Here is a 15,132-nt window from a genome sequence, read left to right as displayed (position 1 = left end):
GCGACCCCCATAGTTACAACACTGCGGCCAATGTTTTCCCAGGGGTATGATCATGGCAGAGAGTGAGCAAAAAGTGGGGGACACGTTCTTAATTTTTCAGTTCTAAATTGTCCCTGAACATTTTTTTTAACATTGTTCAGATACATTCCCTCAAAAGCAATAAATCTATACATCTAGCTCATATCTGTTTAATCTGTGTATCTCTCTATGCATTTGCTATGTAAAACACGTGTATATAGGTTTACAATATCATATAAAACAGACAAACGTCTTTAGATTACAATGAATTACAGACGACGACACTATCTAGCCGCCTATAGTGCTTGCTGAGGCACTGAAACTGCCCGGTGATAGTTCACGTAGTACAGAAAACAAAGACGCTGATTGGGTAATAATACTACACAACCGACTTCTCAGTAGCTGATTGGTCTGTGATAGCGGCGCTTCCCAGCCACAGCTTTGTGGTTTCCCGCCTCTAGCTGGAGCGTCTAGTGACGACGGTAAAGCCGGTGCTGCCCAGCGATAGGTGTGATTACTGGTGCGGCTAAGGAGGCTTGTTATAAATTGTAAAGAGTTGAGGGAAACACTTCTACTACTTTTTATTAGGTGAGCTGTAGCTGAGGCGTAAAGACTATATGCATAAAGCGTGATGTAAAAACGATGACGTCATAGTGAAGGTTCTTTTTATGTACATAAGGGATGCTTTATACGCAGTTGTTGCCAGTTTATAGTTTGTGGGACTGAAGATACATGCAGTAATGTGACAGCTAATGAAGCTTTGCGTGTGCCACCCGGTATAGTCCGCTTTATTCTATTCAGATAGACTATAACCACATGTCCAACTTCTCGGGACATTATGCCAATTTTCTACTGTTTTTAGAGGCAAGGAAACAGAATTGGATACAATGAAAGACTCATTAGGGTGCATTTATAGTGATAGGAATGTGACACCAAAAACTGCCTGTTAACCCCTTCCCGACATTTGACGTACATGTACGTCATGGAAAGTACTGACTTCCCGCATCTTGCCGTACATGTACGTCAAACGTTTGGCACCGGCTCAGAAGCTGAGCCGGTCCCATCATCACCGGATCTCAGCTGTATCTTACAGCTGACATCCGACTGTAACGGCGGGGACCGAAATTAGCTTCGATCCCCGCCATTAACCCCTTAAGTGCAGCGCTCAAACGCGATCGCTGCACTTAAGGTGTTTGCAGCTCATCGGAACCCCAGTAATGAAATTGCCGGGGTTCCGGTGGCTGCAATGGCAACCGGAGGCCTAATACTGGCCTCCCGGTCTGCCTAGCACCGAAGCCGGTCAAGATCCGCCCGGCGGCGGAGCCTGATCGGCTTCCGTAGCTGCCGGCAAGATGGCGCCGGGTCAGGAGCTGATCCGGCGTCATCAGCGGTGGAAGTCAGCTGTACTGTACAGCTGACATCCACCTGTAACGGCAGGAACCGGAGCTAGCTCCGATCCCTGCCATTAACCCCTTCGATGCAGCAATCGAAAGCGATTGCTGCATCGTAGCGGTTACAAGCAGATCGCCAGCCCTGACAGGCAATCGGGACTGGCGACTGCTGTTATGGCAACAGGAGACACAATGGTCTCCTGCTCTGCCATTACGGAAGCCGATTTAGGCCCCGCCGGGAGGCGAAGCCTAAACGGCTTGCTGTCAGTGAATGACTGACAGATCTAATACATTGCACTACATAGGTAGTGCAATGTATTAGAAAAAAAAAAATCTGACCGTTGGACCTTCAAGTCCCCTAGTGGGACTTGAGAAAAAGTGTAAAAAAAGTATAAAAAAGTGTAAAAAAAAGTGCAAAAAATAAAAGTTTGAAAACAATAAAAGTTTCAAGTAATCAAATAACACACAATCCCCCTTTTACTCTTATCAAGTCCTTTATTATTGAAAAATAATAATAAACCATATGTATTTGGTATCGCCACGACCGTAACGACCGGAGGTATCAAAATATTATATTATTTATTGCACGCGGTGAACAGCGTAAAAAAAACCCGTAAAAAACGTTACCAGAGTTTCTGTTTTTTAGTCACTTTGCCCTACAAATATTACAATAAAAAGTGATCAAAAAGTCGCACGTATCCAAAAATGGTACCTATAAAAACTATAGCTCGTCCCGCAAAAAACAAGCCCTCATACAACTCCGTCGACAAAAAAATTAAAACGTTATGGTTCTCACAACTTGGCGACAGAAAAAATACATTCTTTTTACAAAAGTAATTTTATTGTGCAAAAAGTTGTAAAACATAAAAAAGTTCTATAAATTAGGTATCGCCGGAATCGTACTGACCCGCAGAATAAAGGTAACATGTAGTTTATAATGCGTGGTGAACTCTGTATAAAAAAAAAACAAAAAAAGCTGTGCCAGAATTGCGTTTTTTGGTTTACCTGGCATCCCAAAAAATAGGATAAAAGGTGATCAAAAAGTCACATGTACCCCAAAATGGTACCAATAATAACTACAGCTCGTCCCGCAACAAACCAGCCCTCATACCGCTACGTCTATGAAAAATAAAATTAGTTATGGCTCCAATAAGTCAGGAAATAAAAAAATATGCAGTTGTGCCCGAGGAGAACATTTCTTCTGTTTCAAGAGGCGATTTATCAAGGACCTAAAATTAGGGAACCAGGAAGGGAGGGCCCAATCATATCCGATGGAAGCGACGGTGCCCGTATTATACCAGGATAATACTTTCCCAGCAAAATTCCCCAAACTACAAAGGCGCGGAGTGTGGACCAAAAGGGGGATAAGAAATGACACCATTTATCAGTGCGACACCGGCCTGTGCAGAAAGGATTGCTTCACAGCGTAACACACATCTATGGATTATTTTTATTTTTTTATACCACCTGACTATGCCCCTTATATACTCCGCCCCGCTTACATGTACCCCCACATTATAAAACACCAGCAATACTCAAACAAATATAGTACCAAGCAAAATCCGCTCTCCAAAAGCCAAATGGTGCTCCCTCGGCCCTGAACCCTACAGCGTGCCCAAACAGCAGTTTCCTTCAACATATATGGCACCGTCATACCCGTGAGAACCCTTTTAACAATTTTTGTGGTGTGTGTCTCCAGCGTCATAAGCTGGGCATGACATATTTGCCACTGAATGGCATATCTAGGGAAAAATATAAATTTTTAATTTGCACCATCCGCAGCGCATTCATTTATGGAAAAGACCTGTGGGGTGAAAATGCTCACTACACCCCTTAATAAATGCCTTGAGGGGTGCAGTTCCATAATGGGGTCACTTATCAGGGGTTTCTTTTTATTATTTCACATCTGAGCCTCTGCAGTTGTGAACCAATACTTTGTAAATCGCCAAATTAGGCCTCCACTCCGCATGGTACTCTTCACTTCTGAGCCCTGTCATATGTCCAGACAAAAGATTAGGGCCACATGTAGGGTGTTTCTAAAACCGGGAAACACCGCATAATAATTAGAGAGCTGTCTTGTTATGGTGGCACAAGCCGGGCACCACATATTGGCATATCTATGGAAAAAAATCCCATTTTCACTCTGCAACATTGAGCGCACACTAATTTCTACAAAACACCTGCAGGGTTAAAATGCTTACTACACCCCTTGGTAAATGCATTGAGGGGTGTAGTTTACAAAATGGGGTCACTTCTGGGGGGTTTCCACTGTTTTGGGCCCACAGGTGCCCAGAAACCAATCCAGCAACATCTGCATTCCAAATGGCGGTCCTTCCCTTCTGAGCCCTGCCGTTTGCCCAAACAGCAGTTTATGAACACATATGGGGTATTGCCGTACTCGGGAGAAATAGCTTTACAAATGCTGGGTTCTTTTTTTCCTTTATTTGTTGAGAAAATGAAAAAATTTGCGCTAAAGCTACGTCTTATTGAAGAAAAAGGACTGTTTTTATTTTCACTGCCTAATTCTAATAAATTCTATGAAACATCTGTGGGGTCAAAATGCTCACTACACCCCTAGATGCATTCTTCAAGAGGTGTAGTTTCCTAAATGGAGTCCCTTTTTGGGCGTTTTCATTGTTTTGTCCCCTCAGGGGCTTTGCAAATGTGACCTGGCCTCCGCAAATCATTCCTGCTAAATGTGATCTCAAAAAGTCAAATAGTGCTCTTTCCCTTCTAAGCCCTGCCGTGTGTCCAAACAGCCGTTTATTACCACATGTGGGGTATTGTTTTACTCGGGAGAAATTGCTTTACAAATTTTGTGGTGCTTTTTCTCCTTTAGTCCTTCTGGAAATGAGAAAAAATTAGCTAAACCTACATTTTCTTTGAAAAAATGTAGATTATTATTTTCAGGGCCTACTTCCAATAATTTCTGCAAAAAAACTGTGGTGTCAAATCGCTCACTATACCCCTAGATAATTTCCTCAATGGGTGTTGTTTCCAAAATGGGGTCACTTGTGGGGGGTTTCCACTGTTTTGTCCCCTCAGGGGCTTTGTAAATGTAACATGGCCTCCGCAAACCATTCCTGCTAAATTTGAGTTCCAAAAGCCAAATGGCGCTCTTTCCCTTCTCAGCCTCGCCGTGTGTCCAAACAGCCGTTTATTACCACATGTGGGGTACTGTTTTACTCGGGAGAAATTTCTTTACAAATTTTATGGTGATTTTTCTCCTTTAGTCCTTGTGGAAATGAAAAAAAATTAGCTAAACCTACATTTTATTTGAAAAAATGTAGATTTTCATTTTCACAGCCTACTTGCAAAAATTTCTGCAAAAAACCTGTGGGGTCAAAATGCTCACTATACCCCTAGATAATTTCCTCAAGGGGTATAGTTTCCAAAATGGGGTCACTTGTTTGGGGTTTTCACTGTTTTGTCCCCTCAGGGGCTTTGTAAATGTGACATGGCCTCCGCAAACCATTCCTGCTAAATGTGAACTCCAAAAGCCAAATGGCGCTCTTTCCCTTCTCAGCCACGCCGTGTCTCCAAACAACCGTTTATTACCACATGTGAGGTATTGTTTTACTCGGGAGAAATTGCTTTACAAATTTTGCGGTGCTTTTTCTCCTTTAGTCCTTGTGGAAATGAGAAAAAAAATCGCTAAACCTACATTTTCTTTGAAGAAATGTTGATTTTAATTTTCACGGCCTACTTCCAATAATTTCTGTAAAAAACCTGTGCGGTGAAAATGCTCACTACACCCCTAGATAATTTCCTTGAGGTGTCTAGTTTCCCAGATGGGGTCACTTTTGGGGGATTTTGACTGTTTTGGCACCGCAAGAGCCCTTCAAACCTGACATGGTGCCTAAAATATATTCTAACAAAAATAAGGCCCCAAAATCCACTAGGTGCTCCTTTGCTTCTGAGACCGGTGTTTCAGTCCAGTAGCACGCTACGGCCACATGTGGGATATTTCCTAAAACTGCAAAAACTGGGCAACAAATATTGAGTTGCATTTCTCTGGTAAAACCTTCTGTGTTATAAAAAAAATTGTATTAAAAATGTATTTCTGCAGAAAAATATGAAATTTGTAAATTTCACCTCTACTTTGCTTTAATTCCTGTGAAATGTTTAAAGGGTTAAGACATTTTCTAAATGCTGTTTTGAATACTTTGAGGGGTGAAGTTTTTAAAATGGGGTGACTTTTTTGGGGTTTCTAATATATAAGGCCCTCAAAACCACTTCACAACTGAACTGGCCCCTGTAAAAATAGCCTTTTGAAATTTTCTTGAAAATGTGAGAAATTGCTGCTAAAGTTCTAAGCCTTGTGAGGTCATAGAAAAATAAAAGGATGTTCAAAAAACGATGCCAATCTAAAGTAGACATATGGGGGATGTTAATTAGCAACAATTTTGTGTATTATAACTGCCTGTCTTACAAGCAGATACATTTAAATTGAGAAAAATGCTAATTTTTGCAATTTTTCGCTAAATTTTGGTGTTTTTCACAATTAAATACTGAACATATCGAGCAAATTTTGCCAGTAACATAAAGTCCAATGTGTCACGAGAAAACAATCTCAGAATCGCTTGGATAGGTGAAAGCATTCCGGAGTTATTACCACATAAAGTGACACATGTCAGATTTGAAAAATGAGGCTCTGTCAGGAAGGTCAAAAGTGGCTAAAGAGGGAAGGGGTTAATATGGTTTTTGTATGCCGTCTTGTCTTGCTGTTATGGAAAATGTTCTTAGGACTGCTTTTATGGAATAAAATGCATTAAATGGTGTAAGTTAATGTGGAAAATGCGACAAAAGCGCAACTGTGTGGTTCTTCATATAATGTGGCACACACAGCTGCTATAATGAAACAGTGCCTCATTAAATACACACATCTATAATAAGGAGTTAAAGAGGCTCTGTCACCAGATTTTGCAACCCCTATCTGCTATTGCAGCAGATAGGCGCTGCAATGTAGATTACAGTAACGTTTTTATTTTAAAAAAACGAGCATTTTTGGCCAAGTTATGACCATTTTTGTAGTTATGCAAATGAGGCTTGCAAAAGTCCAAGTGGGTGTGTTTAAAAGTAAAAGTCCAAGTGGGCGTGTATTATGTGCGTACATCGGGGCGTTTTTAATACTTTCACTAGCTGGGCGCTCTGATGAGAAGTAACATCCTCTTCTCTTCAGAACGCCCAGCTTGTGACAGTGCAGATCTGTGACGTCACTCACAGGTCCTGCATCGTGACGGCCACATCGGCACCAGAGGCTACAGTTGATTCTGCAGCAGCATCAGCGTTTGCAGGTAAGTAGCTACATCGATTTACCTGCAAACGCTGATGCTGCTGCAGAATCAACTGTAGCCTCTGCTGCCGATGTGGCCGTCACGATGCAGGACCTGTGAGTGACGTCACAGATCTGCACTGTCACAAGCTGGGCGTTCTGAAGAGAAGAGGATGTTACTTCTCTTCACAGCGCCCAGCTAGTAAAAGTATTAAAAACGCCCCGATGTACGCACCTAATACACACCCACTTGGACTTTTACTTTTAAACACACCCACTTGGACTTTTGCAAGCCTCATTTGCATAATTACAAAAATGGTCATAACTTGGCCAAAAATGCTCGTTTTTTAAAAATAAAAACGTTACTGTAATCTACATTGCAGCGCCTATCTGCTGCAATAGCAGATAGGGGTTGCAAAATCTGGTGACAGAGCCTCTTTAAAGGACCTGTTCACGCAAAACTCGTCAAAAACCGACCGAAGATGCCTCCCAATCAGTCAGAAACAGGGAAAAAAAAACGCCTCACTGAGTGTTTTGGCGAGTTTTTGTCAAACCAATGTGCAAAAAACGTCTGGAGCAGCTTTTGCAGGAGGAATTTTCCTCCTGCAAAAAACTCTGTGTGAACACAGCCAAAGGGGTTGTTCGGGCACAGGACGGTTTTTCATACTGGTTACCAATCTACAAGATAGGTCATCAGTATATGATCGGTGGGGGTCCGATAACTATAGTAGTCGGTGCCGGAAACAGATAGCTCCGGGCACGGTATATCGGCCGTGCTGCAGCTCTGCTCCTATTCAAGTAAAAACCGCCCTGTGTCTGTACGTCCATTTAATATTTTAAAGTTGCTCCAAGGATGTGCAGGTGGTACTTGAGGTCGAGAGCCCTGTCCTGTACAATCGTTCATCCTGTCAACACTTAGACTGGGTTCACACGAGCACATTAACGTCCGTAATGGACGGATGTATTTCGGCCGGAAGTCCTGGACCGAACTCCGTGCAAGGAGCCGGGCTCCTAGCATCATAGTTATGTACGACGCTAGGAGTCCCTGCCTCTCTGCAGGACAACTGTTCCGTACTGAAAACATGATTACAGTACGGGACAGTTGTCCTGCAGAGAGGCAGGGACTCCTAGCATCGTACATAACTATGATGCTAGGAGCCCGGCTCCCTACACTGAGTTCGGTCCGGGACTTTCGGCCGAAATACGTCCGTCCATTACGGACGTTAATGTGCTCGTGTGAACCCAGCCTTAGGCTGGGTTCACACGAGCATGTTCGGTCCATAATGGACGGAACGTATTTCGGCCGCAAGTCCCGGACCGAACACACTGCAGAGAGCCGGCTCCTAGCATCATAGTTATGTACGACGCTAGGAGTCCTTGCCTCTCCGTGGAACTACTGTCCTGTACTGAAAACATGATTACAGTACGGGACAATTGTCCTGCAGCGAGGCAGGGATTCCTAACGTCGTACATAAGTATGATGCTAGGAGCCCGGCTCCCTGCAGTGTGTTCGGTCCGGGACTTGCGGCCGAAATACAGGGCCGCCATCAGGGGGGTATTAGGGGTACTACTGTAGGGGGCCCGGCCAAACTTAATTGAAAGGGGGGCCCGGCAACTGCCGCGACTTGCCTTTGGTAGAAAAAAACAGGCCCCTGCAATGGGGCCTGTTCTTTTCACCAAAACAATGTCGTGAGCTGCGGGCCCCCCTCTCGTAAAACACCGACGTGAGCTGCGGGCCCCCCTCTCGTAATATACCGCCCGCTTGCGCGCGCGCTGGACCGCAAACGCGCGCCCGCACAAGCGCGCGCACGAAGGTTCGCAGGCGCGCGCCCGCGTGCGAACGACCGGGCGTGCCGGCGCGCAACCTGCTCGTGCCCGCACCACAAGAACATCCCCGAACATCCCCGGCGCACAGACTACTTACCTGCTGGCCCGCCTCCTTCTCCTTCTCCGCCTCCTCCTCCTTCTCCACCTCCGCCTCCCTCAAGAGCGTAGCTACGTAAGGAGAGGGGGAGGAGTCCAGTTGTTGCGCGGCGGCAGGAGTTCGTCGATCAATTTTCTGGAACCTGGAGGTGAAGGACGACATCTGGACCGAAGACATCGCCTGACGAGGACTGGAGTGGGAGCAGCTCTTCTGACACAGTGAGTAAAGTGTCTCAAAGTGCTGTTTATGTATGGCCCTGTTCACACAGAGTATTTTGCAGGCAGAAAAAAAATCTGCCTCAAAATTCCTTAAAGAATTTTGAGGCAGATTTTGACCTGCCCACACTATCTTGCCGCGTTTTTTTGCTGCGTTTTTTGCCTGCGGCGATTGAGGACAGCAGACAAAAAAACGCATCAAAAAATGCATTTTCTGCCTCCCATTGATTTCGATGGGAGGTCAGAGGCGGAACCGCGGCAAGAAAGGACGCGCTGCTTTTTCTTTTTTCCTCGACTGGCTCCCATTCATTTCAGATTAAATCAATGGGAGGCGGTTTTGGAAGTTGTTTGGTGCTGATTCTGACGCTGTGTCCGAGTCAATATCAAGGCCCAAAAACTCTGTGAACTGGGCCTTATTGTTAGGGCTTATTCAGACGAACGTGTAATACGTCCGTGCAACGCGGGTGATTTTCACACGCCTCGCACGGACCTATGTTAGTCTATGGGGCAGTGCAGACTGTCAGTGATTTTCACGCAGCGTGTGTCCGCTGCGTAAAACTCACGACATGTCTGATATTTGTGCATTGTTCGCGCATCACGCACCCATTGAAGTCAATGGGTGCATGAAAATCACGCGCATCACTTCCGCAGCAGTATAAACTATGAATGAAAACAGAAAAGCACCACGTGCTACAAACATACAAACAGAGTGTCATAATGATGGCGGCTGCGTGAAAATCACGCAGCCACGCATCATACGCTGCTGCCACACGGAGCTGTTATGGACCTTTTGCATGCACAAAACGCCACGCTCATCTGTTGCGGAAATGCTGCGGTTCTGCCGCAAAAATCACAAATGAGAAAAAAAAGTACTTTTTTAAATTAATAAAAAAGTTTAGACTTACCCCGGCCGTAGTCCTGGTGACGCGATCCTCTATTCTTAGCGCAGCTCGGCCTCCTGTCATGACGTTTCATCCCATGTGACTGCTGCAGCGGTCACATGGTCTACAGCGTCATCCCAGGAGGCGGGGCTACGTTCAGAAGAGAGATGCGTCACCTAAACTACGGCCAGGGCAAGTCTAAACTTTTTTTTCCCTGCAGGATTCCCGCAGCGGACATGCCTCATGAAACCTGCGCCACTATTTGGTGCGGTTTTGCTGTCGGAATTCCCTGCGGCTACCGGGGCGGATAAGCTGTGGAGTTTTACTCAGCATATCCGCCTACTGTGTTCCTTATGATGTCGCTCCTGGAGCTGCTGCCGGTCTCTAAATAGGCAGTTGGTCCAGTAGAATTAGGAATTATTTTTTTTTGTGAACCAGCTTAAAAAAATACAAAACTTTTGTGTTAGGGCCTGTTCACATCACCGTTCGCCTCCGCTCCGGGGTTCCGTCTGAGGTATCTGTCGGGTGAACCCCGCAACGGAAAGTGACAGCACAGCTTCCGTTTCAGTCACCATTTATCTCAATGGTGACGGAAACATCGCTAATGGTTTCCGTTCGTCACCATTCCGGCTGGTTTTCGGACGGAATCAATAGCACAGTCGACTGCGCTAATGGTGACGGAAACGGAAGCTGTGCTGTCACTTTCACTTTCTGTTGCGGGGTTCACCCGACGGAAACCTCAGACGGAACCCCGGAGCGGAGGCGAACGGTGATGTGAACAGGCCCTAACACAAAAGTTTTGTATTTTTTTAAGCTGGTTCACAAAAAAAATAAATTCCTAATTCTACTGGACCAACTGCCTATTTAGAGACCGGCAGCAGCTCCAGGAGCGACATCATAAGGGTAGGAACACACTAGGCGGATATGCTGAGTAAAACTACACAGCTTATCCGCCCCGGTAGCCGCAGGGAATTCCGACAGCAAAACCGCACCAAATAGTGGCGCAGGTTTCGTGAGGCTTGTCCGCTGCGGGAATCCTGCAGGGAAAAAAAAAGTTTAGACTTGCCCTGGCCGTAGTTTAGGTGACGCGTCTCTCTCTTCTGAACGTAGCCCCGCCTCCTGGGATGACGCTGTAGACCATGTGACCGCTGCAGCAGTCACATGGGATGAAACGTCATGACAGGAGGCCGAGCTGCGCTAAGAATAGAGGATCGCGTCACCAGGACTACGGCCGGGGTAAGTCTAAACTTTTTTATAAATTTAAAAAAGTGCCTTTTTTTTTTCTCATTTGTGATTTTTGCGGCAGAACCGCAGCATTTCTGCAACAGAGGAGCGGCGATTCCACAGAATAAATGGACATGCTGCAGCTTAAAAAGTCACACTGCAGGTCCATTTTTTTTGCAGCGTGTGGATGAGATTTGTTCAAATCTCATCCACTCTGCTGCGACTGTAATACGCTGCAGATTTTCCACAATAAAATGTGTTGCATAAAATCCGCAGTGTTCATGCCTAGTGTGTTCCTACCCTAAGGCCGGATTTACACGAGCGTGTGCTTTTTGCGTGCGCAAAAACGTGGCGTTTTGCGCATGCAAAAGGTCCATAACCGTTCCGTGTGTCAGCAGCGTATGATGTGCGGCTTAGTGATTTTCGCGCAGCCGCCATCATTATGACACTCTGTATGTTTGTAGCACATGGTGCTTTTCTGTTTTTATTCATAGTTAATACTGCTGCGGAAGCACTGGGCGTGATTTTCACGCACCCATTGACTTCAATGGGTGAATGATGCTCGAACAATGCACAAATATCGGACATGTCGTGAGTTTTACGCAGCGGACACACGCTGCGTGAAACTCACGGACAGTGTGCACGGCCCCATAGAGTAACATAGGTCCGTGCGAGGTGTGTGAAAATCACGCGCGTTGCACGGACGTATTACACGTTCGTCTGAATAAGCCCTAACAATAAGGCCCAGTTCACAGAGTTTTTGGGCCTTGATATTGAGTCTGACACTGCGTCAGACTCAGCACCAAACAACTTCCAAAACCGCCTCCCATTGATTTAATCTGAAATCAATGGGAGCCAGTCGCGGAAAAAAGAAAAAGCAGCACGTCCTTTCTTGCCGCGGTTCTGCCTCTGACCTCCCATCGAAATCAATGGGAGGCAGAAAATGCATTTTTCCCTGCGTTTTTTGTCTGCTGTCCTCAATCACCGCGGGCAAAAAACGCGGCAAGATAGTGTGGGCAGGTCAAAATCTGCCTCAAAATTCGGTGCGCGGTTCCAGGCGGTCGCGGGTGCGCATGCGCGGGAGTTTGCGGGTGGGCGCGATCGGTCGCACGGGCGGCGGTGTTTGACTGCCCCCATGACGACCCCCATGCTACCCAGGGCCGCTATCAGGGGGGGGGTATTATGGGTACTGATGTGAGAGGCCCGGCCAAACCTAATTGAAAGGGGGGCCCACAGCTCACGACATTCTTTTGGTGAAAAAAACGGGCCCCATTGCAGAGGCCTGTTTTTTTTCTACCAAAGGCAAGTCGTGGCAGTTTGCCGGGCCCCCCTTTCAATTAGGTTTGGCTGGGCCTCTCACATCAGTACCCCTAATACCCCCCCTGATGGCGGCCCTGGGTACCATGATATAGTGCTGGACGGAGTACCGTTAACAGGCGGTGCCACGGTAGGGGGGCCCAGAAAATTTAGCTGTAGGGGGCCCTGAAATTCCTGATGGCGGCCCTGCCGAAATATGTTCCATCCTTTACGGACCGAACATGCTCGTGTGAACCCAGCCTTAGTGGCAGATTTATTAAGACTGTTGTTCCTTACGCCAGTCTTAAGGGAAGGTGTCATGAATTTTTTTTTTTTATCATATTGCTTTTAATATAATATTTTCAAAAATTGTATCTAATTGTGTTCTCATGTTTTCCTTTTTAATGTTTTCTGACTTTTACTTCTCTATGGAGGCCGCCATTTTTTTTTCATCTTTGTGTCGATTAACGACACATACAGAGATGGAATATGGCACATACAACCCCATAGAGAATGCGAACGGGAGCCGTTCCATTCTCAGTTGCGTGCGCCGTCTGTGTGGGAATGGTGCATGCGCCGCTCCCACACAGACCAAAACGAAGCTCGTTCTTAGAGCGAAATCCGGCGCCATTTTCATGTGGACCGGAAGCTGCTGCCGGACAGTAAGATGACGACTTCCAGCCGCGGCTTCCGGCCATATGTTCAACGAAGCGAAGGCGCAAGGAAGAGGAGCGTAGACCAGCGGCGGCAGGAGCAGGTAATTTATGTTCGTGTATGTTCGTGTGTATTATGTTCGTGTGATACTGTCTGCTGAGCACTGTATCTAATCCTCCTACACTGTGCAGTCGCTCAGACAATGGCGGCACACAGTGTAGGAGGTTTGAAGACATTCAAACCCTTCCTTCTCCTGGCACTAGCCAGAAGAAGGGAGGGGGATTTTGTGTCCACCCCAAATTTGGGAACTGCTCCCTCTAGTGGCCAGCACATGGAAATGTTATAAATTAGAATCTATTTCTTATCTGGACGTCCGTGTGCCTGAAAGTTTCTGGCGTAAATTATAGTAAATTTGTGGGGCTGTGACATGTTTTTGGAAAATGGCATAAAAGTGCTTGATAAATTCCCTAACAATCCTATTAAGTACTGTGTAAAATCATTCTCAGAAAAGCCACAGCAGAAAAGCTTTCACAAAGTTTGTGTGAACACATTCTCAGTCTCCACTACCTGTGCTCCCTAGAAAACCATCCTTGTGACGGCTGTTAAAAACTAATCCGGGCACTCACAAGGGGATTCTATTGTATTCACGTACTTATGTGGACACTATTCACTGTGGCACTATGTGGGCACTGGCACTAAGTGGGCACTATTTACAATGGGCACTGGCACTATCTACATGGGCACTGATTTTTTTTAGAGGGTTCGGACAAAAAAAATCCCTGACTAAATTCATCTGTGTTTTTTTTAACGGCTGTGAAAAACAGATGGCAAAAGGATGACAAACTGCCTTTAAAACCGATCAGACTGCCGGGAAATGGATGAACATTTGCAGACACACTGATGCAAAATGACCATGAAACTGACCGTTGATCCATTTTTAACGGATGTTTTTTTTTATTTCTGTTCTGCGAGTATAGCCTAATGACCGTATATTACATAAATGTTTTTTTTGTTTGCATGCACCTGGACATATATAGAACATGTAAGCCAATGGGGCAGACAGTCGTAGTATGAAGTCCGCAGGAGTAAGATGCGACTAATTTATTAAGAGGTGCCCACCTCTTTAATATATTTGTTGCATCTTTTGCTGTCCGTGCGCCATAAGCTGGCATAGATTTCTTCGAAAATTTATGCCAGTTTCTGGTGTAAAATATAGTAAGGCTATGTTCACACGGGGTATTGATTTCAATGGGAGGCGTCGGCGTCTTTTTCCCGCGAGCAGTAAAACTGCCTCGCGGGAAAAAGAAGCGACATGCCCTATGTTCGGGCGCTTCCGCCTCTGACCTCCCATTGACTTCAATGGGAGGCAGAGAAAGCGTATTTCGCGCTGTTTTATGCCCGCGAAAAACGGCACGAAGATCGCCACGAAAATCGGCGTGCAGGGAGAGGAAAATCTGCCTCAAAGTTCCAAACGGAATTTTGAGGCAGATATTCCTCCCCCAAAATACTCGTGTGAACATAGCCTAAATGTGTCGGGCCGGAGGTGGCCCCGCCCTTCCTGCCAAGCTACCCACACATTAGTAAATGCATCAAAAGTCTAAAAATAATTTTTCCACAAATTTTGTCTTTTTGATGCATTTGGAATTTTTTTTTTACAGCAACAAACAAAACAAACTAGAACAAAAAAAAGTATGATCCATCACTTCAGCGAGAGAGGATTGTAGAAAGATAAAAAAAAAATCCACCTATAATACAAAAACAAAGGACCAGTGACTTTTCTGCGCCAGCAAACTTTGGAAGAAAAGTTGCTAAATCTACTGAACTTGCACAAGTCTTTTTGGCTGCTTGTGCTGTTTTTGGGTATGTTTACACTTAGGCCTGATTTACACGAGCGTGTGCGTTTTGCGCACGCAAAAAATGCGGCGTTTTGCGTGCGCAAAAGGCACTTAACAGCTGCGTGTGTCATCAGTGTATGATGCGCGGCTGCGTGATTTTCGCGCAGCCGCCATCATTATGACACTCCGTTTGGATGTTTGTAAACAGAAAAGCACGTGGTTCTTTTCTGTTTACATTCAGAGTTTGACAGCTGTTGCGCGAATCACGCTGTTCGCACGGAAGTGCTTCCGTGCGACCTGCGTGGTTTTCACGCACCCATTGACTTCAGTGGGTGCGTGATGCGCAAAAAATGGGGAAATATAGAACATGTCGTGAGTTTTACGCAGCGGACTCACGCTGCGCAAAACTCACGGACTGT

The 15,132-nt window shown here is 45.7% G+C and overlaps 1 protein-coding gene across 3 annotated transcripts in view; it reads left to right on the top strand.

Moving 5' to 3' along the window:
* Nucleotides 1-443: 443 nt before the first annotated feature.
* SYCP1 (synaptonemal complex protein 1) overlaps nt 444-15,132 on the top strand; it is a 433,751-nt gene continuing 419,062 nt past the window's right edge. For 2 of the 3 annotated variants that reach the window (XM_075850715.1, XM_075850717.1), the window contains exon 1: nt 444-606. The gene's annotated coding sequence lies outside the window, so the exon portion shown is untranslated. Of the gene's footprint in view, nt 607-723; nt 795-15,132 lie in introns of those variants that run through there. The other variant, XM_075850716.1, reaches the window with a different exon arrangement.

Source organism: Rhinoderma darwinii, chromosome 2 (assembly GCF_050947455.1).
Source record: "Rhinoderma darwinii isolate aRhiDar2 chromosome 2, aRhiDar2.hap1, whole genome shotgun sequence".
NCBI classification, from domain to species: Eukaryota; Metazoa; Chordata; class Amphibia; order Anura; family Rhinodermatidae; genus Rhinoderma; species Rhinoderma darwinii.
The sequence above is the reverse complement of the archived record's forward strand: the minus strand, read 5'-3'. Positions and strand labels throughout refer to the sequence as shown.